General features: G+C 44.8%; 1 protein-coding gene and 1 long non-coding RNA gene across 3 annotated transcripts in view; one reads left to right on the plus strand and one right to left on the minus strand.

Moving 5' to 3' along the window:
- B4GALT2 (beta-1,4-galactosyltransferase 2) overlaps positions 1–21,032 on the plus strand; it is a 175,233-nt gene that overhangs the window by 85,745 nt on the left and 68,456 nt on the right. The gene's annotated exons all lie outside the window — the stretch shown is intronic.
- LOC117346682 lies at positions 7,886–11,157 on the minus strand. The gene is made up of 3 exons (XR_004536646.1): positions 11,097–11,157; positions 9,950–10,006; positions 7,886–7,956 (listed from the first exon to the last, which is right to left on the minus strand). It is a non-coding gene; the product is annotated as an uncharacterized LOC117346682 (long non-coding RNA).

Genomic DNA, 21,032 nt, shown 5'->3' on the forward strand with positions numbered 1-21,032 from the left:
CAAAATTTGCTCTTAAATCTGTCTAAATCACGTTCTTCCCTCAAAAAGTTAGGGAGTGAGTTCCATGTTTGGGGAGCTGTGACAGAAAAAAATAAATTGCCGCCGTGTATTAATGATTTTAAGTGAGGGAATTATTAATAAATAATTTGATCTCAATAATCTATTTGAGATGTAGGGAATCAGTAATTTATAAATAAAAGCAGGAGTTTTGTATAGCAAAGATTTGAAAGTAAGCAGACTTAGTTTATACATTATACGATGAACTACCGGGAGCCAATGCGCTTTCTTAAGGAGAGGTGTCAAGTGATCAAATTTCTTAGATTTCGTTATAAGTTTAATAGAAGCATTTTGAATAATCTGTAAACCTACCCCTCCTTAAAAGGCATCTCCCTCATTGGTAAACTCGGGTCCTCCCTCCCCTTCAGAATCACTCAGCTCTGGAATAGTCTCTCTTCTCCTCTTTGTAACTTGAGCTCCCTTCTACTATTCCGTAAGCATCTGAAGACCTGGCTCTTCTCCAAAATGTAACCTCTTCCCCTCCCTGGTACTCTTAGCCCTAACCTCTCTTCTTACTTACTTATATAATTCCTTTGGAGTTCCGTTCTATCCCAATCCTTGTAAACCGTGTCGAGCTCCACTTGTGGAGATGATGCGGTATATAAACCCAAGGTTTAGTTTAGTTTAAACGTCTGATTTCATTTTGGGCTATTCCCTTGAATAAAGCATTGCAATAATCAATTTTAGAGATTACCAAGGAATGAATTAAAATGTTGAGTGATTTGGGACATAAAAATTTTGAAACTCAACGGATTTGACGAAGTCTGAAAAATGTTGATTTAACAATACTACTAATGTGGTCGTGATAGGTTAATTTATAGTCAAAGATGACCCATAGGATCTTAATGTTATTTATTGACTATAGAGTAGTACCTTTGATAGTAATTGGGAAAATAAGCTTAGAGCCGTCTTTCCAGGGAAATAGCATAACATTTGATTTATTAACATTAAGAGCCAATCTGTTAGAGTCAAGCCATTGATGAATCTGTTCGAGTTTCTTATTGATTGCTATTGTTTCAAGGGGATTATTGGAATCTAGCGGATGTAAAAGCTGAATGTCATCTGTGTAAGCAAACACATTAAAGCCAATGGATTGGCAGAGAGTCATAGGTGATAGGTGATAATCTAAGGAAATACTGTTTTAGAGGAAGGGTGGTAGATGTGTGGAATAGTCTCCTGGTAGAGGGGCCCAAAAAAAAAAAAAAAAGACTGTGTCTGAATTCAAGAAAGTGGGAGACAGGCAAGTAGGATCTCTTAGGGAGAAGAGGAGATATTAGATGCTGCAGATGGGCAGACTGGATGAGTCATTTGGCCTTTATCTGTCGTCGTGTTTCTATGTTTCTACAATGCCTTCAACTACTACAGAATACTTCAGTGTCAATGCTTAGTAGGGGTGGCTTTATATTACTTCCTTCCCTAAGCTTCCTCATTGGCTGTTTGTTTCCAAGAATACATGATCTTACCCACAAATCATTGTATACAAATGCCACCACTTATATACTGTATATAGAAGGGGGACACACCATTTGGTTCAGAAATTTTTTTCCTTGGGTTTTCCTCCTCTAAATGTAGGTGCATCTTATGGTCAGGTGCGTCTTATAGAGCGAAAAATACAGTATTTAATACCCTGGAGATTAATGATACATTTGCAGGGCTATCTAAGGGTAAAGGTAGCCCCTAACTTTATGACCTGGGGTCGTAGAAGCAAAAATTGCTTCCTCTTTTTCTAGGTAGTTCTTGGCATGTCAGGAAACATTCCAATTTTTTGATTTATAAACAATTTATCCTGATGTTTGAAAAACATTTTTAACATATTCTCTGTTTGAATCCAATGCAAACTGGACGCTGGCAGGATTATTAAACTTCAGGAAAGCGGTAAAACCCCACCTTTTTACTTAATTACCGCCCAAAATGATAACTTCTAACCCTACACCAACCTTGACTAAATCGCCTATATGCTATCCTGGAATCCTCCCCCGATGATATATAAAGAATTGCTAAAACCCTCTTACTGTTGTAATAAGTTGTTTTGCTGATGCAAGTAGTTCAAACCCGTATGTTAAATTTCATTCAACTGTAAAAAATCTGTGCCCATATCGATAAAACTAGGGTTACCATATGGCTCCAGAAAATGGAGGACGGACTGAGACATTTGGGTTCTATTTCCCCTGAAAGCAATGGAAGTAATGAGGATGGACTGTAGGTAGATTTATGGTTGTAATAAAGTAGCACTAAATAAACAAGTTACATGTCTAGTTTTCTCTAGGGGAAACCATAAACTCCTTACCCAAGGTTCGTTATCTTGCCAGTTTATACTTAGAATAGAGACCAAGGCTATATAAATTATTTTTATTATGGAAATAGAAAAATATAATTCACAAGCCAGCAGTAAATAATAAATTAATTATTTGTTCACAATCTCTCTGAATACATCTAATATAATAAAACGCTAGGCCGCGCATGCGCAGTTCCATCGCGTGCGTCCGTTTTCTGTGAGATGTACAGAATCTCAGATAGGAGTGCGCATGCGTCCAAAACACTCTCTCTCCTCCCCCGAGATGGATATCGGACACGGCGGCTGTCTCCCCTGAGGCGGATGTCGGACGCGGCGGCTGTCAGCCATGCTGTTCTTCGGTCTGCCCTGCTCCTTGCCTGAAGTCCTGTCTCCTCCCCCGAGGCTGATGTCGGACGCGGCGGCTGTGAAACAGAGGCACCTTCGTTAGATAAGAACATCACAGGGCAATGCCTCCCCTAAGATTCACACAGGCTGAGCATATAGGCATAGCTGGATGTCCTTGACTAGAATACAGTTCTGGTACATACCCAGAATGCATCCGGCAGGCATAAACAGCAAAGATGTTTTCTTCTTTTTCTCTTCTTGCATGGTTCATGCAGGAAAGATATCTTGCAGACAATGGTTCAGGCTTTATGACGTCAGAGAGGCCTAACCTTCAGGTGTGAATAAGGAAACATCCCTACAGGACTGAGACATCCAGGTTTTACTTTCCCTGAAAGCAATGGAAGTAAAATCCGGATGTCTCAATCCATCCCCCTTTTTCTGGAGTCATATGGTAACCCTAGGTAAAACTGTCTTGTCAATCATCTTGTTGCTGTAATTAGTCCCAACGCATGTGCTAGATTTTTCATCCTGTGTATAGAAATTGTCCTAGTACTGTATGAAGACTGTACCCCATATTGTTATAATTGCTTTATCCTCATTTAAAGCCCTTACTCCAGCCACCTTATTTCTAACTCAAAATATATATGTCTTATCTTGAATGAAGACCTTACTCCAACTATCTTATCGCTAACCTATATTATGTAAGTAAACTTGTAATGCGTTCTGGGCTCTTTTGGGAGGATGGCCTAAAAAAAATCAAAGAAAGAAATACATTGTTCAAAACCCTTAGAGCAGTGTTCTCAAACTCGTGGCCCGGGGGTCACATGCTGCCCACCAGGTACTATTTTGAGGCCCTCAGTATTAAAAAGAATGATTCTTTGTGGAAAAATTGTGCCTTCAATGTCCAGTGGTCGTGTCTGGCAGTCGTGTACTGGAATGTTGCCTGCCTCAAACTTTCCAGAATGTAAGGTAACCATTGGAGGCAGTGCAGCTCATGCGTGTGTCCGGTGCTGGAGGAGGTGAGAACTGAAGGCGGTTCAGATGCACAAATTTATCATAAAGAATCATTCTTTATAATACCAAGGGCCTCAAAATACTTGGTTCAAAATCTTGTCTCTTGCAGTTGATACTTTGATAGTTTTTCACTTTCTGCATGTTGCCTTCTTTCAGCTGTGTATAGCTGAAATTATCAGTAGTCATTAAGGAAAGATTTATAAACTATAGTTTATGAATATTTCCTTAATTGCTTCTGATAATTTCAGATAATCCACATTTTGGATTTGTAGGTACTTAACCTCATTCAAATTTGTCATTTCTTTAATAAGACATTAACTATTTTTTCTGCGGCCCTCCAAGTACCTACAAATCCAAAATGTGGCCCTGCAAAGGGTTTGAGTTTGAGACCATTGCCTTAGAGATTTAGGGCTTTGGTTTATTTTTTTTCTGCTTGGAAAGCCTAAAAGCAGATGATAAACCAAAGTGTTCTGAACAGGGGGAGCCAGTCCTGGATTCTCTGCTCTTTTGGGCCACAGAGTACTAGTGTACTTGTGAAACTGGTAGTGTACGTGGTTCCTGTGGAGTTCTGCTGGGGAATAACGGGCAAGGAAGGGTTAATACCAGCCTTGGCCATGGGATTCATCACCAGCGCAGATGCATCCAAGGTGCTAATCAGGAGGCCAGCAGCCCATCATTATAGCCTAATCCACTAATTACTGTCATTAGTGCAGCATGGGAGAATGGCGTTCTGTAGGCCACAGCCTCAGGATTTCAAGTATCAGAAATGGAAATATTCCAGCCATCTATTTATTTTGTTAATACTGTATAATTAAAATACAGCATTTGCATTCCATGTTTATATAGGAAACTCTAAAACCACTGCCCTAAGCACTTACAACAAAATAAATATCAGAAGATATTTAAAACAGATAAAAGCTAAAAATTAAAAATCCAGTGTAAATCTGTGACATGGGACAACTTCTCTATTAGGAAAGGCTAAAGCGGCTCTTCAGCTTAGAGAAGAGACGGCTCAGGGGTGATATGATGGAGGTCTTTAAAATAATGAGTTCCCAAAGTGTGTTACAAAGCTAAAGAATTGAGGACATGGCAGCCCAATCCTGGTTTTCCATCAGCCAACTCCAGGGCCACTGAGAGACAAGGCCAGGCCCAGGGTAAACAATCACATCTTCCCACACCCCGCTGCTTAATTGAAGCAGTGGTTTGAGTACTCCTGCTTGCTCGGTGTCCTGCTCCTGCATGAAGGGTTATGCGCTATCGCGTCAGCTCTGCCGCTTCCCCTCCTGTATATGCGGAAAGAGGAGGTACTTTACACAGGAGGCAGGATGGGACGCAACAAGAAGAAAGACCCCCGGTTGGCAGAGCAGAATTAACGCATTACATAAAAAGAAAGAAACATGATGGCAGATAAAAGCCAAATGGCCCATTCAGTAGGGCGTTATCTCTTCCTTTCTCTAAGAAATCCCACCCGTGCCTATCCCAGGCTTTCTTGAATTCAGCCACAGTCTCGGCCTCCACACATCTACCACCCTTTTTAGATTACTCCTGAGCCTATCCCTCTCATTCCAAAGCTTCCTTTTAAATGAAAGAGACTCGACTCATGCGTATTTACGCCATGTAGGTATTTAAATGTCTCTATCATATCTCCCCTCTCCCGCTTTTCCTCTAAAGTAGGGGTGTCAAACTCAATCACATAAGAGGCCGAAATCTAAAACATAGGCTAAATCGTGGGCCAAATTTTTTATTAAGATACTTAGGGGGTCCTTTTATTAAGGCACGCTAAGCGATTTAGCGTGCGCTAAATGCGCACCTTAATAAAAGGACCCCCTAGTATTAGTAGAAGTATAGGGTTGCAACCTCTCCAGCTCCACGCCGGCTCTGTGATGTAAACAAAATAAATAAAAGAGTTTTCCTCTTTTCTGCACTACCGTATTTTCACGTAGATAACGCGCACCCGTGTAAAACGCGCACACAGGTATAGCGCGCGGAAAACACAAATTTATGTACAGAAATTTTTATATACCGCGCACACCCGTATACCGCGCATGCTGCCCAACTCTCCTTTCGCCCGCCCCAACTCTCCTCTGGAGACCCCGACTCTCTTTTCGCCCGCCCCGACTCTCCTTTCCCCCTTGAAGTCCTGTCCCTACCCTGAAAGCCTGATGCCCCCCCCCGCCGTCCGATTCACCCCCCCGCAGGACCGCTCACACGCACCCGCACCCCCACCCTAAAGGATCGCTCGCACCCCCACCCCAAAGGAGCGCTTGCACTCCCACCCCGAAGGACCGCTCGCACCCCCACAGCCTCCCCCCATGGAGAAGCTGTCTACCTTGTTTCCGGATGCCAGCGAGCCCAGCTGTTTCCTCTGCCGGCTGTCCCGCCCCTTCTCTGAGCCCTGCTGCGCTGCTTTTTCTTCCGGCGGTCCCACCCTTTCTCTGATGTCAGAGAAGGGGCAGGACCGCCGGCAGAGGAAGCAGCTGGGCTGGCATCCGGAAACAAGGTAGACAGCTTCTCCATGGGGGAGTGGGGGAGGCTGTGGGGGTGCGAGCGGTCCTTCGGGGTGGGAGTGTGAGCGCTCCTTCCGGGTGATGAATCGGGCGTCGGGGGGGGGGGGGAACTATGTAAAAAAAATTTTGTATAATGCGCAAGGTTATGCGCGGTTTGTAAAAACCACGTATAACGCGCGCGTTATATGCGTGAAAATACGGTAATTCATACCTATTTCAAATCATTCATATTTCTGTACAGCTCTTCCTAAAATGTATTTTCCATATAATTTTCTCCAAATTTTTAAAACTTATTTTTAAATCAAAGCTTAAATGTCACAAACAGCAGGTTTAGTAAATCGAGCCCTGCCGTCTTTTACGTTTGGCAAAACTTCTTAAGAAAGGATGCATCGCAAGGAGAATCAGATTCATTGTTATCCAGTAAAAGTCAGCCAGGAGATACCCCCTGTATAGCATCCAGGCCCAGTTCTCTTCATTTTCCAACGAGGACCAACAGGGAGGTGAGACAGTGTCACAAGACGCATTTATTCGCACAAACTAGCTGCTGCCACTGAAAGGAGATAAGGCAGTGCATCCTGATACGGGGCAGCCTCACGGTCCCTCATTGGCTGCACTGAATTTTTTTTCTCTTTTAAATTGCCACCACTTTGGGGAGCCAATGGGCCGCGCAGGGAGTGTGGGGGACGGGTAGCTTATGCCGGTTTCTATGGCAACGAGGGCAGCGAGTTGGGAGCTTTCCTTTCTCTTGGGCTTGCTGGCTGCGAGCACCTCCGCCTCCCCCCCCCCCCCGTCTCTTTCACCAGCCCGCCGCCCAGGGAGATGGGCTGCGACTGCTCCACGGCTGCCACCGGCGCCTCCAGGGGAGGTAAGTCAAGGGATCAAGTCAAGGGACAAGATCTACCTCTAGTAAATCCATGTTGCCTCTGGTCATGTAATCCACAGGATTCCAGAAATGTCACCATTCTCTGTTTTAAAAGCATTTCCATTACCGTATTTGCCGGCGTATAAGACGACTTTTCAGTACCTTAAAATCCTCCCCAAAGTCGGGGGTCGTCTTATACGCCGGGTACTGTTTACATGCCCTTACTTTACATGCCCTAACATCTCCTTCCTTACCTCCTTACGGTGCTTACGGTACTAGTAAACCTGCCGGGACATCAGCGGGGCCATGGCGGGACATCAGTGTGACAAGGGTGCCAGCTCCTTCATCCTGCGCAGCGGGAAGCAGCGGCGCTCTGGCCCCACCCCTTTTCTCTTTACTACGTCTCTCGCACATGCGGCCGTGTGTGGAGTCTAGCCCTTAAGGAAGTTGCGGGGGCGAACAGGAGGCTTTTGAAGGCTTTTAAAGGGAAACTGTCATGCCAGCAAACTTGCTAGGGACTTGCCCGGCACTTGCTCTCTCCCTCTATGTGTTATCTTCCTTCTATCATTGACAGTTTCAGTTTGGTTAACAGTTTAGAAAACAAATAGCATGGCAGCTCCCATGGGTTTATTGTTCTATTCAGCTTTAGTGAATTAATTAAAATTGTTGAAATAAATTCTGATGTTCTTTTAAGTTTTATTTGTTGTGCAGAAGGTGTGCGGAAGAAGGGGTAGTCTTATATGGCGAGTATATAACAAACTCTATATTTTAACTGTAAAAGTTGGGGGGTCGTCTTATACGCCGGCAAATACGGTAATTTGCTTACCACAGAAGTCACTTTTGTGTAGAGAGACCACATCCACCTCTTCACCAGTCCTCCAGTTCCACTCCCAACTCTAGAGAAGCATTGAAAAGGTCAGTCAGCAGAGCCACCAGAACTTCCCTAAGTTCCTTCAGCACCCTCGGATGTACACCATCCGGCCCCATTGCTTTGTCTACCTTTAATTTAGCTAACTCCTCAGTAACACAACCCTCTGAAAATCAATCAGGGTCTATCACTCTTCAGTCCCTATCTGTGTATGTCTTCTGTGGCCCTGCTCCCAGCACTTCAGCCGTGAACACAAAACAGAAATATTTGTTAAGCAATTCAGCCTTTTCTTTATCAGCTTCTACATATTCATCACCATCACTTTTTGAGTCTCACAATGCCACTTTTGCACTTCTTCCTATTACTGATATATCTAAAAAATGTCTTGTTTCCCCGTTTTACCTTGTGTGCTATTTTTCTTCCATTTGTATCTTTGCTTTCCTGACTTCTTGACCAGCCTCTCTTAACTTTTCCAGATATTTTTGCTTGCTTTCTTTTTCTGCGATCTTTTGTAGTTTGTGAAATCTGCTACTTTTGAGAACCAAAGTGGCCTTCTTTTCCTCTTACTTTTACAACAATGTTCCAGGCGCGAGCAGCAACCCTCCAACCTGCCGCTGCGCCTGGACCCGTGCCTAGGAAGTGAGTCAGAGGAAGAACCAACGCTGGCGCGACAGCAAGTTGGGGGATTGCTGCTCGCGCCCGGAACGTTCCAGAGGTGCGGGGGAAGGGAAGCAGTGTGGATGTGGCGGGCGTGGAAGGAGAATGTGGTGGTGAGGATGGAGAGAAGAGGGCGGGGGAGGGGCGCCATAGCCCCCGAGCATCTCTCACCCTTGCTACGCCACTGCCTGGAGCTATTGGTCACCTCAGGCCAGGGGTTCTTGATGTGGCTCGGTGCTATTCTGTAAGCAGACACCAGGAAGTACAATGCAGATGGGGGTTCACATGGACAGAGCATAGCTGGGGTGCACAGTTCCACATATGATGCAGTGGTTGAAGCTACAGCCTCAGCACCCTGAGGTTGTGAGTTCAGATCCCACGCTGCTCCTTGTGACCCTGGGCAAGTCACTCAATGCTCCATTGCCCCAGGTGCTTTAGATAGATTGTGAGCCCACCAGGACAGATAGGGAAAATGCTTGAGTACCTGAATAAATTCATGTAAACCATTCTGAGCTCCCCTGGGAGAACAGTAGAGAAAATGAAATAAATAAATAGTGTGACAAATTTCAGCCTCTGATAACCAGAGCTGGTATTGTGACATCATAATACCTCATTCCACAAATAAGAGCCAACCTCATCAGTGATGTCACAATGGCTTCATTGTCCTATACTTGGCTCACTTTCACTACATTTTGATTTCTAGAGTGGCGCAGTGGTTAAAGCTACAGCCTCAGCACCCTGAGGTTGTGGGTTCAAACCCCACGCTGCTCCTTATGACCCTGGGCAAGTCACTTAATCCCCCCCATTACCCCAGGAACATTAGATAGATTGTGAGCCCACCGGGACAGAGAGGACAAATGCTTGTGTACCCGATTGTAAACTGCTTAGACAACCTTTGTAGGTGGTATATAAATAACAAGTTAAGTTAGTTACTGTATGAATAATAGGATTGGCATCTTATCTTGAGTATTTACACTGGCTATATGGCTGGTATAAGGAACTCTGCACCCCCATCTGTCTGTTCTGATTAGATTGTAAGCTCTGTGGAGCAGGGATTGTCTAATTGCCTGTTTAATGTACAGCGATACATATAGAAATAAGTAGTAGTAAGTGCTCATACCTAAAATTAGAAACATATTTGACCTGTTCCTTTCATATTCTATGAAGAAAAGACTCTAAATAGATGGGTTCCTTTACTACTACTATGAATTATTTCTATAGCGCGACCAGACGCACGCAGCGCTGCACAGAGTCACAAAGAAGAGAACAGTCTCTGCTCGAAAGAGAATTACTGGCCGAATGTCAGAGATGCACAAACAGTAATTAGAAGGAAAATGTTCTCATTCCAGAGGGCTGATACTCACGTATGTCATTGGAGTCATCACTGACACCAGGGGGTAAAATCTTGAATCTTGAGGACACTGAAAAAAAAAAAATGATACCTAGTTGAAGATGATTTTACAGCTTCCTGTCGCTGTGGCTTTTCTCAATAAACACAATTGCACTTATTAAGCACTGGAATTTCTCATTTCAAGGGTAGCGGTAGCATCCAGGAGCCCGCTAATGGCATTTCATTTCTTCAATTTCAATTACTCCTCTCATGCAATGTCTCAGAGAATGGAAAGGTTAGTGAAAGTGTAATTAGTTAAATGGAAAGCTGCCTTGCAGTTTCTCACAGAGGTGTCCCCTCGGGACCTACTGCATCTGAAGTAAGGCTTTCACCTAGCACAGCCATCGGCTTCTTGCTCTGTTTGGCAAGTGCCTCCTCGGAGCCTGTGACTGAATTTTCCTTCTCCAGCATGGTGGTGGGGTTAATGAAACATAGAAACATGATGGCAGATAAAGTCCAAATGGCCTATCCAGTCTGCTCATCCGCAGTAACCATTATTAGCAAAGTTCTGGAACGCATTGCCAGAGGTTGTGGTAAGAGTAGATAGCGTCAGTGGCGTACCTAGCATATGTGACACCCGGGGCCCATCATTTTTTGGCACCCCCCCCCATCTGTACGAAAAACATGATTTTTAGTAACAAGCCACACGTCACACATGAGTACCTAGGAAAAGGCAGCATCTTACATATTGCAGTGAGCAGTACATCAATACACCCATTGAAAACTAAACAAGCCAGACCAGCACAGATCAATCCTACACCGTCAATCCTAACAGAAAACCATGTCTTTTGAACACACAGATCACAGAAAACACCTTCGCCTAGTATGGAATATGTCATCACAAACTAACCCCTCCCCCTTTTACAAAACTGAAGTGTGGATTTTAGCCACGGTAGTAACAGCTCTGACACTCATGGAATTCTGAGCATCAGAGCTGCTACCACCACGGCTGGCGCTAAAAAACACTCCACAGCCTTGTAAAAGGGGGGATAAAATAGAAATACATAGACAAAGGTTAAATTGAACCAGCAAGAAGCTGGACTCTGGATACAATGCAACACTACAGAAACAGTGATACATGTCTCCTAAAGCAATAAATAAATAGAAAATTTTTGTTCTACCTTTGTCTTCTCTGGTTTCTGCTTTCCTCATCTTCTTGTTACTCTCTTCCTTCCATCCACTGTCTGCCATCTCTCTGCCCCTATATGGCATCTTCTCTCCTTCTAAGCCCCTTCCAGGGCTCGGTTCTTGGGCCCATCTTGTTCAATATTTTTATAAATGACCTAGAGGAGGGAACGACATGCAATATAATCAAGTTTGCAGATGATACAAAGTTATGTCGGGGGGTTGGCTCTCCAAGGGACTGCGAGGATCTTCAGAAGGATCTGAATCAGCTGGAAAAATGGGCGATAAAGTGGCAAATGAATTTCAATAAAGACAAATGCAAGGTGATGCATCTGGGAAAGAAGAACAAAGAACATGAATATAGATTATTGGGAGTGACATTAACCGAATGCGAACAAGAAAGGGACTTGGGGGTCCTGATAGACAGAACCCTAAAACCATCGGCTCAATGTGCGGCGGCAGCAAAGAAAGCAAACAGGATGTTGGGCATGATTAAAAAGGGGATTACGAGTAGGTCGGAGGACGTCATAATGCCACTTTACAGAGCAATGGTCAGACCACACTTAGAATACTGTGTCCAGTACTGATCTCCATACCTCAAGAAAGATATAACTCTGCTGGAGAGGGTGCAGAGGCGAGACACAAAACTAGTCAAAGGTATGGAGAATTTGAGCTACCAGGAACACCTCAGAAAACTGGGACTGTTCACCCTCGAAGAGAGAAGATTGAGAGGGGATTTGATAGAGACTTTTAAAATATTAAAAGGATTTGACATAATAGACCAGGAAGAAGCATTACTGACATTTTCAGACGTGACACGGACAAGAGGTCATAGCCTGAAACTGTGTGGCAGCAGGTTCAGGACAAATGTCAGGAAGTTCTTTTTCACACAGCGAGTGGTGAGCGCTTGGAATGCTCTCCCAGAGGAGCTTGTGGCGGAGACTAGTGTTCAGGGTTTCAAGCGCAAGTTGGATGCACACCTTCTTGCAAATCATATCCGGGGATACGGGAAACCCGGGTCTCCAACAAGGAGCACCTAACTGGGCCTCCGCGTGTGCGGATCACCGGACAAGATGGACCTAGGTCTGATCCGGTGAAGGCGTTTCTTATGTATGGCTCCCCCTTCCATCTCTCCTTCCACCCCCATTGGTCTGGCATCTTTCTCCTCTCCTTCCCTCTCCCACACCTCTCTTCTGCAATCCCTTTCTTCCCTCATTTTCCTTTTCAATTTATTTTCTGCATCCCTCTAGGTTACGTTCTTATTACCCTCTCATCAATTTCCTTTTTTACTGTCTACCTACAGCTCGCCACCTCTTTCCCTCAACCCTTCCTAACTCTATCCTCTTCCCTCAATCCAGCATGTTCCTTTTTTCTTTCTCCTCCCCACTTCCTTCCAGCATCTTCTCCACCTCTCCCTCCACTTCCATTCAGTCTGCCCCTCTCCCCCACACTTTCATTCAGTGTCTATCCCTCCTCTCCCCCCACTTCTATTCAGCGTCTGTCCCTCCTCTCCCCCACACTTCCATTCAGTGTCTGTCCCCCTCTCTCTACCCCTTCCATCTACTGTTCACCCTCTGTCTCGCCCCTTCCATTCTCTGCCCTTTCCATCCAGTGTCCCTGTCCACTCTCTCTTCCATATGGTATCTTTCCTCTTTCTATGCTCCTTCCATAAACTGTCTCCTTTGTACATGATTCATTTCAGCCTCACCCCACTCTCCATTTTTCTGTCTCCCTATGCTCTGGAATCTCTCTTTTCTCCTTTCCTTCCTTCCCACTCCACCCCATGGTCTGGCATCTCTATCTCCTTCCCTCCCCCATGCCCTGGCATCTCTTTCTCTCCATGCTCTGGCACCTCTTCTCCCTCTGGTCTGGCATTTGTTTCCTTTTTCTCCCCCATGCCCTGGCATATTTCTCCTCTCCTTCCAACTCCCCCTTCCCCTCCATTATCTGGCATCTCCTCTCCTTCCTTTCTCTCCCTCACTCCTTCCTTCCTTTCCCATGGTCTGGCATCTGTCTCCTTCTCCCCCCCCATGCCCTGGCATCTCTCCCTCCCCCTTCATGGTCTGATATCTCCTTTCCTTTCCTTCCCTCCCTCCCATGGACTTGGCATTTCTTGTTCCTCTCCCTTTTACTTCTCCCTCCTTCTGTGTCAGCATGCCCCCTATCTACCTACTACTCCAATATCCAGAACCTCCTTTTTCTTCTTATTGCATCCACCCCATGTCCAGCATCTCCCACCTGTCTTTCTACTCACATCATGTCTGTTTTTTCCCTTCACCCTACAACCTCCATGTCCAGCATCTTCCTGTGTTCCTTTTTTTCTTCCTTATCTGATTTACCAGCTTTCTTCCCTTTCCTTACCTTACCTCCCCTCTTAGGAATCTGAGCTCCCTCCAACTCTTCCGTAAACATCTGAAAACCTGGTTATTCTCAAAACTGTAACTCCTCCTCCCTCTCTGGTTATTCTAGTCTTCTAAATTTTCTCTTCATTTTGCCTCTTCCCTCCACTGGAGTTCCTTTCTACCCTAACTCTTGTTAACCGTGTCGAGCTTTACGAATGTAGAGATGATGCGGTATACAAACCTAAGGTTTAGATTTAGATTTAGATTCCTGAGCCAGCCAACCCACCATCTTCCCACATCCTATTTCAGTACCTCCCCTCTTTTCCCCACTTAATAGGCCTTAATAGTATAGAAGTCCCTCAGAGTGTTCCAATGCTGCTGCAAGACTGGAGGCGATTCTTAGCTACCTTCAGGCCTGCCTTCGGCTCTGCCGGTAACGGGCGATCGCTTCTCCTCCCATGCGAAGACCTGCCTCCCTCCTTCCCTCACTACAGCGCCGAATGGTCAGGGGGGCCGCCAGGTCCGGAATCACCTTCCCTATTCTCATGGCCAGCATTAGAGGATGGCAAGGGGGCCCCACGATCCAGGCAGTTCTCTTTGCTGCCATCAGCCCTGCCTTTGGCTGCGCCAGTAAAGCTAAACTGGATGGTAAAAGCAAAGAGAGACGCCGCGGGACTTTTCCACTTGCCTGCATCGCTCAAAGTACTGCCGCTCTCGATCCCGCCCCTCAAAAACAGGAAGTCACTTCAGAGGGGGCGGGATGAGAGCGGCAGAACTTCGAGTGATGCAGGCAAGTGGAAAAGTCCCGCGGCATCTCTCTTTGCTTTTACCGTGCAGTTTAACTTTACCGGCGCAGCCGAAGGCAGGGCTGATGGCAGCTAAGAGAGCTGCCTGGATCGCGGAGCCCCATTGCCATCACCTAATGCCGCCCTGAGAATAGGGAGGGTGATTCCGGACCTGACGGCCCCCCCTGACCATTTTGGCGTTGTAGGGAAGGAAGGAGGGAGGCAGGCTTTAGCGCGGGAGGGGAAGCAATCCCCTCGCACAGCTTCGGGATGCTGTCCCTGAAAACGGGACATTTCGGCATCCCGAAGCGGTGGGTCGGGACAACGGGTCGGTCGGTCACCTTAAGTAAGAAGGGCGGCAGTAAGGAGGGAGGAAGCGCAATAGGGACCGGGCCCCCTAAGGTTGCACCCGGGGTGGACCCCCCCCCCTTGGTACGCCACTGGATAGCGTAGCTGGTTTTAAGAAAGGTTTGGACAGTTTCCTGGAGGAAAAGTCTATAGTTTGTTATTGAGAAAGACATGGGGGAAGCCTCTGCTTGCCCTGGATCGGTAGCGTGGAATGTTGCTACTCTTTGGATTTTGGCCAGATACTGGTGACCTGGATTGGCCACCGTGAGAATGGTCTACTGGGCTTAATGGACCATTGGTTTGACCCAGTAAGGTTATTCTTATATTCTTATGTTCTTAGCAGCAAATTGATAAAGATCTGATTACAGATATCCAAAAGTTTGGAAAGAAAGAGAAGGTGCTGCTGTTGGGTGATTTCATTCTGCCGAATGCAGACTGGAAAGTTCCATTTGTGGAATCAGAAAGAAATAGGGAGATTGTGGATGCCTTTCAAGAGACTCTGCTCAGACAAATGGTGATGGAACCCACAAGGGAAAAAGCGATACTAGATCTGGTCCTCACAAATGGGGAGAGTATCTCTAATGTTCGAATGGGTGCCCACCTGGGAAATAGCGATCATCTGGTTTGATATAACAGTTAAAGTGAAGGGCGGCCACACAAAACTCAAAGTCCTAGATTTTAAACGTACGGACTGTAGTTAAATGGGAGCGTACCTGATGAAAGAGGTGTTAGGATGGGAGGGCATAAGGGAAGTGGAAAAACTGGTCTAAGCTGAAAGGAGAAATAAAAATGGTCACTGACCTTTACGTGAGAAAAATAAATAAAAACAAGAGAAAAAGGAAACTGATATGCTTCTCTAAACTAGTGGCGGAGAAAATAAGAACATAAGAATTTGCCTCCGCTTGGTCAGACCATAGGTCCATCGCACCCAGCAGTCCGCTCCCGCGGCAGCCCATCAGGTCCATGACCTGCAAGTGATCCTTTATATCCTTCAATCCCTTTTATCCCTTATCTATATCCTTCTAACTGTACCCTTTCTTTATCCTATATCTTCCCTAGCTATATCCTTTGATAACTTTTTCTTTCAAACCATGTAAAGTTCGCTGTCCTATCACACCCTCCGGAAGCGCATTTCAGGTATCCACCACCCTCTGAGTGAAGAAGTACTTCCTAGCATTGGTTCTAAACCTGTTCCCTTTTAGTTTCTCCGAGTGCCTTCTTGTTCTTGTAGTTCCCCTTAGGCTGAAGAATCTGTCCCTCTCCACATTCTCAATGCCCTTCATGATCTTATATGTCTCTATCAAGTCTCCTCTGAGTCTCCGCTTCTCCCAGTTTCTCTAGCCTGTCTGCATATGAAAGGTTTTCCATACCCTTTATCATACGTGTAGCTCCTCTCTGGACCCTCTCAAGTATCGCCATATCCTTCTTCAGATACGGTGACCAGTACTGGACACAGTACTCCAGATGCGGGCGCACCATCGCTCGATACAGCAGCAAGATAACTTCCTTCGTTCTGGTTGTAATGCCCTTCTTCATAATACCCAACATTCTGTTTGCTTTCCTTGAGGCCGCTGCGCATTGTGCCGTTGGCTTCATTGTGGTGTCCACCAGCACTCCCAATTCCTTTTCAAGGTTATTTTCCCCCAGTACTAACCCTCCCATTTTGTAGCTGAACCTCGGGTTCCTTTTCCCTACATACATGACCTTGCATTTCTCCACATTGAAGCTCATCTGCCATTTATTTGTCCACTCCTCCAGCTTGTTCAGGTCCCTTTGTAATTCTTCGCATTCCTCTACTGTTCTAACCCTGCTACAGAGTTTAGTGTCATCCGCAAATTTTATAACTTCACACTTCATCCCTGTTTCTAGGTCATTAATAAACACATTGAACAGCAGCGGTCCGAGTACTGACCCCTGCGGAACACCGCTCGTGACCTCTCTCCAGTCTGAGTAGTGGCCCTTCACTCCCACCCTCTGCTTCCTGCCTGCCAACCAGTGCTTAACCCATCTGTGTACATCGCCTTCCACCCCGTGGTTCCACAGCTTCCTAAGAAGCCGCTCATGGGGTACCTTGTCAAAGGCTTTTTGGAAGTCAAGATAAATGATGTCTATGGGATCTCCTCTGTCCATCTGTCTGTTTAACTCTTCAAAGAAGTGACACGATCTTCCTTTGCAGAAGCTGTGATGGATCGTTTTCAGTAACCTATTTCTATCTATGTGCTCACTGATGCTGTTTTTTATCAGTGCTTCCACCATCTTGCCCGGTAAAAGATTTGGCATTTGTGAAATATAAAAAAAACTCAAGAGGAGTCCAGAAAGGACTACAGGGTGAAACTGAAAGAAGCTAAGAGAGAGATACGTCTGGTGAAGGCACAAGCAGAAGAGCAAATGGCTAGAAATGTAAAAAAGGGAGACAAACATTTTTTCAGCTATATTAGTGAAAGGAAGAAGATGAAAAATGGAATTGTGAGACTAAAAGATGATATGTATCGCTATTTGGAGAGTGATGAGAAAAAAAGCAAACATGCTAAACAAATACTTCTGTTCTGTGTTCATGGAAGAAGATCCTGGAGAAGGAACAAGATTGTCTGGCAAAGTTACACACAAGAATAGAGTAGATATCGTACCATTCATGGAAGAAAATGTTTATGAACAACTTGAAAAATTGAAGGTGGATAAAGCAATGGGGCTGGATGGATCCATCCCAGGGTATTGAGGGAGCTCAGAGAGGTTCTGGCGGGTCCTATTAAAGATTTGTTCAACAAATCTTTGGAGACGGGAGTGGTTCCTGGGGATTGGAGTAGACCGGATGTGGTTCCTATTCATAAAAGTTTGTAAGCTTTTGGCAGCTTCCAACGGAACTATGCCTGCATGCTTTTGCCTATGGCCCTGAAGCAGTGGACCGAGTGATATGTCCACGAAACGCTGGCCACGTCGGCAACTTTTGGCAACTTACAGGCAACATTTGAATTAACTATGACAACGTTCAAGATAAGTACTTAGTTGTCAAATTCCTTTGCAAACTAATAGAGAGATGTACCTATAGTTTACCAATAGGTTATAGTTTACATAAAGGTCTTAAAAAAAGTTTTAAAAAAGTAAAAAATTATATTTATTCAAACTTGAAGTAAACTATATAGAATATATCCTCAGGTTTTTTGGGCCAGTGATTGGAGCAAGGAGCAGTTACGCTGAAGTTTCAGTCCATGATAGGACTTTGCGTAAGCTCCTATTCTGAGGCCTTTTCCTGAGTAGTTATAACCATTATAGAATTAATTTTGGTTACATACTCTCTAGAAGTGGTATTTGGTATCATTTTACTAAAGGTAAATCATGCCAAACAAATCTGATTGAATTTTTTGATTGGGTGACCAGAGAATTGGATCAAGTGCATATGCTACATGTAATTTACTTAGATTTCAGCAAAGCCTTTGACATGGTTCCTCATAGGAGGCTCTTGAACATACTTGTCAGACTGAAGTTAGGACCCAAAGTGGTGAACTGAATTAGAAACTGGTAGACGGACAGACACCAGAGGATTGTAGTTAATGGTAGTCGCTCGGAGGAAGGAAAGGTGAGTAGTGGAGAACCTCAAGGATCAGTGCTGGGGCCGATCCTGTTCAATATGTTTGTGAGCGACATCGCTGAAGGGTTAGAAGACAGAAAAGGTTTGCCTTTTTGTGGATGATAATCAAGATTTGTAACAGAGTAGACACCAAGGAGGGAATGGAAAACATGAAAAAGGATCTGCAAAAGTTAGAGGAATGATCTAATATCTGGCAACTAAAATTCAATGCAAAGAAGTGCAGAGTAATGCATTTAGGGATTAGAAAAAGGAAGGAGCTGTATGTGCGGGAGGTGAGAGGCTGATATGCACGGATGGGGAGAGGGACCTTGGGGTGATAGTGTCTGAAGATCTAAAGGCAAAGAAACAGTGTGACAAGGTGGTGGCTGTTGCCAGAAGTATGCTAGGCTGTATAGAGAGAGGCGTAACCAGTAAAAGAAAGAAGGTATTGAGTATTTTGAAGACTGTATCTGGCAAAAGACATAAGAAGACTCGAAGCAGCCCAGAGAAAGGCAATTAAAATGGTAGGAAGTTTGCGCCAGAAGACGTATGAGGAAAGACTGGAAGCAATGAATATGTATTCCCTAGAGGAAAGAAGGGACAGGGGAGATATGATTCAGATATTCAAATACTTGAAAGGTATTAGCGTAGAACAAAATTTTTTCCAGAGAAAGGAAAATGGTAAAATCAGAGGACTTAATTTGAGGTTGAGGGGTAATAGATTTAAGAGTAATGTTAGGAAATTCGTCTTTATGGAGAGGGTGGTTGAAATGCGCTTCCAAGGGAGGTGATGGAGAAGAAAATGGTGACAGAGTTCAAACAAGCGTGGGATGAACATAGAAGATCTCTAATCAGAAAATAATGAAGGACAGGCAGGATAAAGAATATATCAGCTCTGAACTGCCTGCTCACCAGGCCCATTCCTCTCCATTTCTCACTGTTAGATATATGCAAAGTAGCCTAGGCTATTAAATAGCTTTACAAGTCCATCAGAACGCTTTTTCCTCTGTGTCCTAGAAAGTCTGATTTTTAACTGCTCTTTCTTCTAAAACTTAGCCTGCTCAGACCGAGTCACTGAATTCCTGCACTGCCACTGTTTCTAGGGTTTGGAAAGCACCATGGATTAGAGAGCTGTAATAGCAAAATTAATTATTATCATTATAATAATTATCTGATTTCTTTGTAGTGAGAGATGCTCCCTAAAACCATGCGTTTCTCAGCACAAGCTGATCTCGCTAGAGTTGTTCCGGATTGGTTGTCTTGGGAGGGGGTGTCTTCCCCCATTTTTAATCTTACAGAGATTTAAACACTTTGGGGTAGATATTCATCTGGCAGCAGTCTGCATTTTTGTTTGCCGCCAACAGGATCAATTTCCGCTGTTTAAATTACTTTGAATATCAAACACCTTCATTCCTTCTTCCTATTGTCATCTTGTGTTTCATTACCAAATCTAGATATCCAGGAGCAGTGTGATAAATGACAGCTTCACTGCTGTACACACCAAGGTTTGTCTCCCCACTGGGGATATATTTCATGCATGCACACACACTCCCTTGTCCCCAATTCTGTGAAGAAATACTTCTGAGTCTCCTCCGTCCTTTCTGAGTCTCCATTAACGTGCAATCAGTCAAACTAGTTCCTAAAACAGGCTTCTTCTTAAATGGAGATATTCCAGGGAATTCTGCCCCATTACATAGTAAATGATGGCAGATAAAGACCCGAATGGTCCATCCAGTCTGCCCAACCGTACACTCTATATAAATAAATTAATTTAATTTAAATGGTCCTTTTTCATAGATATTTCTGGGCCAGAAATCCAGAGCTCTTCCCGGTACTGTGCTTAGGTTCCATCTACTGGAGTCTCCCATCAAAACTCACTCCAACCCATCTTAACCATCCCAGCCATCGAAACCCTCCCCAGCCCGTCCTCAACTGAATGTCCATATACGGGACATAGGCTGTGCAAGTCTGCCCAGTGCTGGCCTTGGTTCCTTCAATATATACCCATTATTTTCAGATTAGAGATCCTCTGTGTTCATCCCATACTTGTTTGAACTCCATCACCATTTTCCTCTCCACCACCTCCCTCAGGAGCGCATTCCACATATCAATCACCCTCTCCGTAAAGAAGAATTTTCTACCATTGTCCTCCTGTCCTGGGTTGCTTGGCCTCTGAGGGAGATGGTCTGCTCTTCCTCACTCGCATTAAAAGCTAAATTGTTCTGCTGGAAGCCACGGCAGCCTCCCAGGGCTGGTACCAAAGGCAGCCGTTTTAATTGCATTTTCATTGCAGGGGACATTAATGTTGTGTAATTACTTTAGATTTAACTGGAAATCACATTCTATGGATCCTTCTAAAATGCTGATTGTGGCAGCCAATATTGCTTTGGTAATTAGAAATTTTTTTTTCTCCTTCATTAGCTGGGGAAAGAGAATTGAAGTCAGCGCACTTCATCTGCCTCATCTCGAGCCCCTGTACCTTACGGCAGCAATCAGTCGAACGGTGCAGGCTGCGGAAGTAGAGGGAGGGAGCGGAAAGAAAGTGCTGGGTGAGACCATCCACAGTTGGAGGATTGGAAGATAGCCAATGTTACGCTTTCAGAGGACATAATAGGGCAGAGTACGGTGCTGGGGTTTAAGAAAGGATTGGACAATTTCCTGCTGGAAAAGGGGATAGAAGGGTATAGATAGAGGATTACTACACAGGTCCTGGACCTGTTGGGCTGCCGCATGAGCGGGCTGCTGGGCGCGATGGACCTCAGGTCTGACCCAGGGGAGGCATTGCTTATGTTCTTGCGGCTATCTTGGATAACTTACGCCTCCTGTTCAGTAAGGGACTTAACGCCCTGATCATTCAATTCGATATGAGCTCTGCGTTTGACTTAGTAAACC

This window comes from Geotrypetes seraphini, chromosome 12, assembly GCF_902459505.1.
Source record: "Geotrypetes seraphini chromosome 12, aGeoSer1.1, whole genome shotgun sequence".
NCBI classification, from domain to species: domain Eukaryota; kingdom Metazoa; phylum Chordata; class Amphibia; order Gymnophiona; family Dermophiidae; genus Geotrypetes; species Geotrypetes seraphini.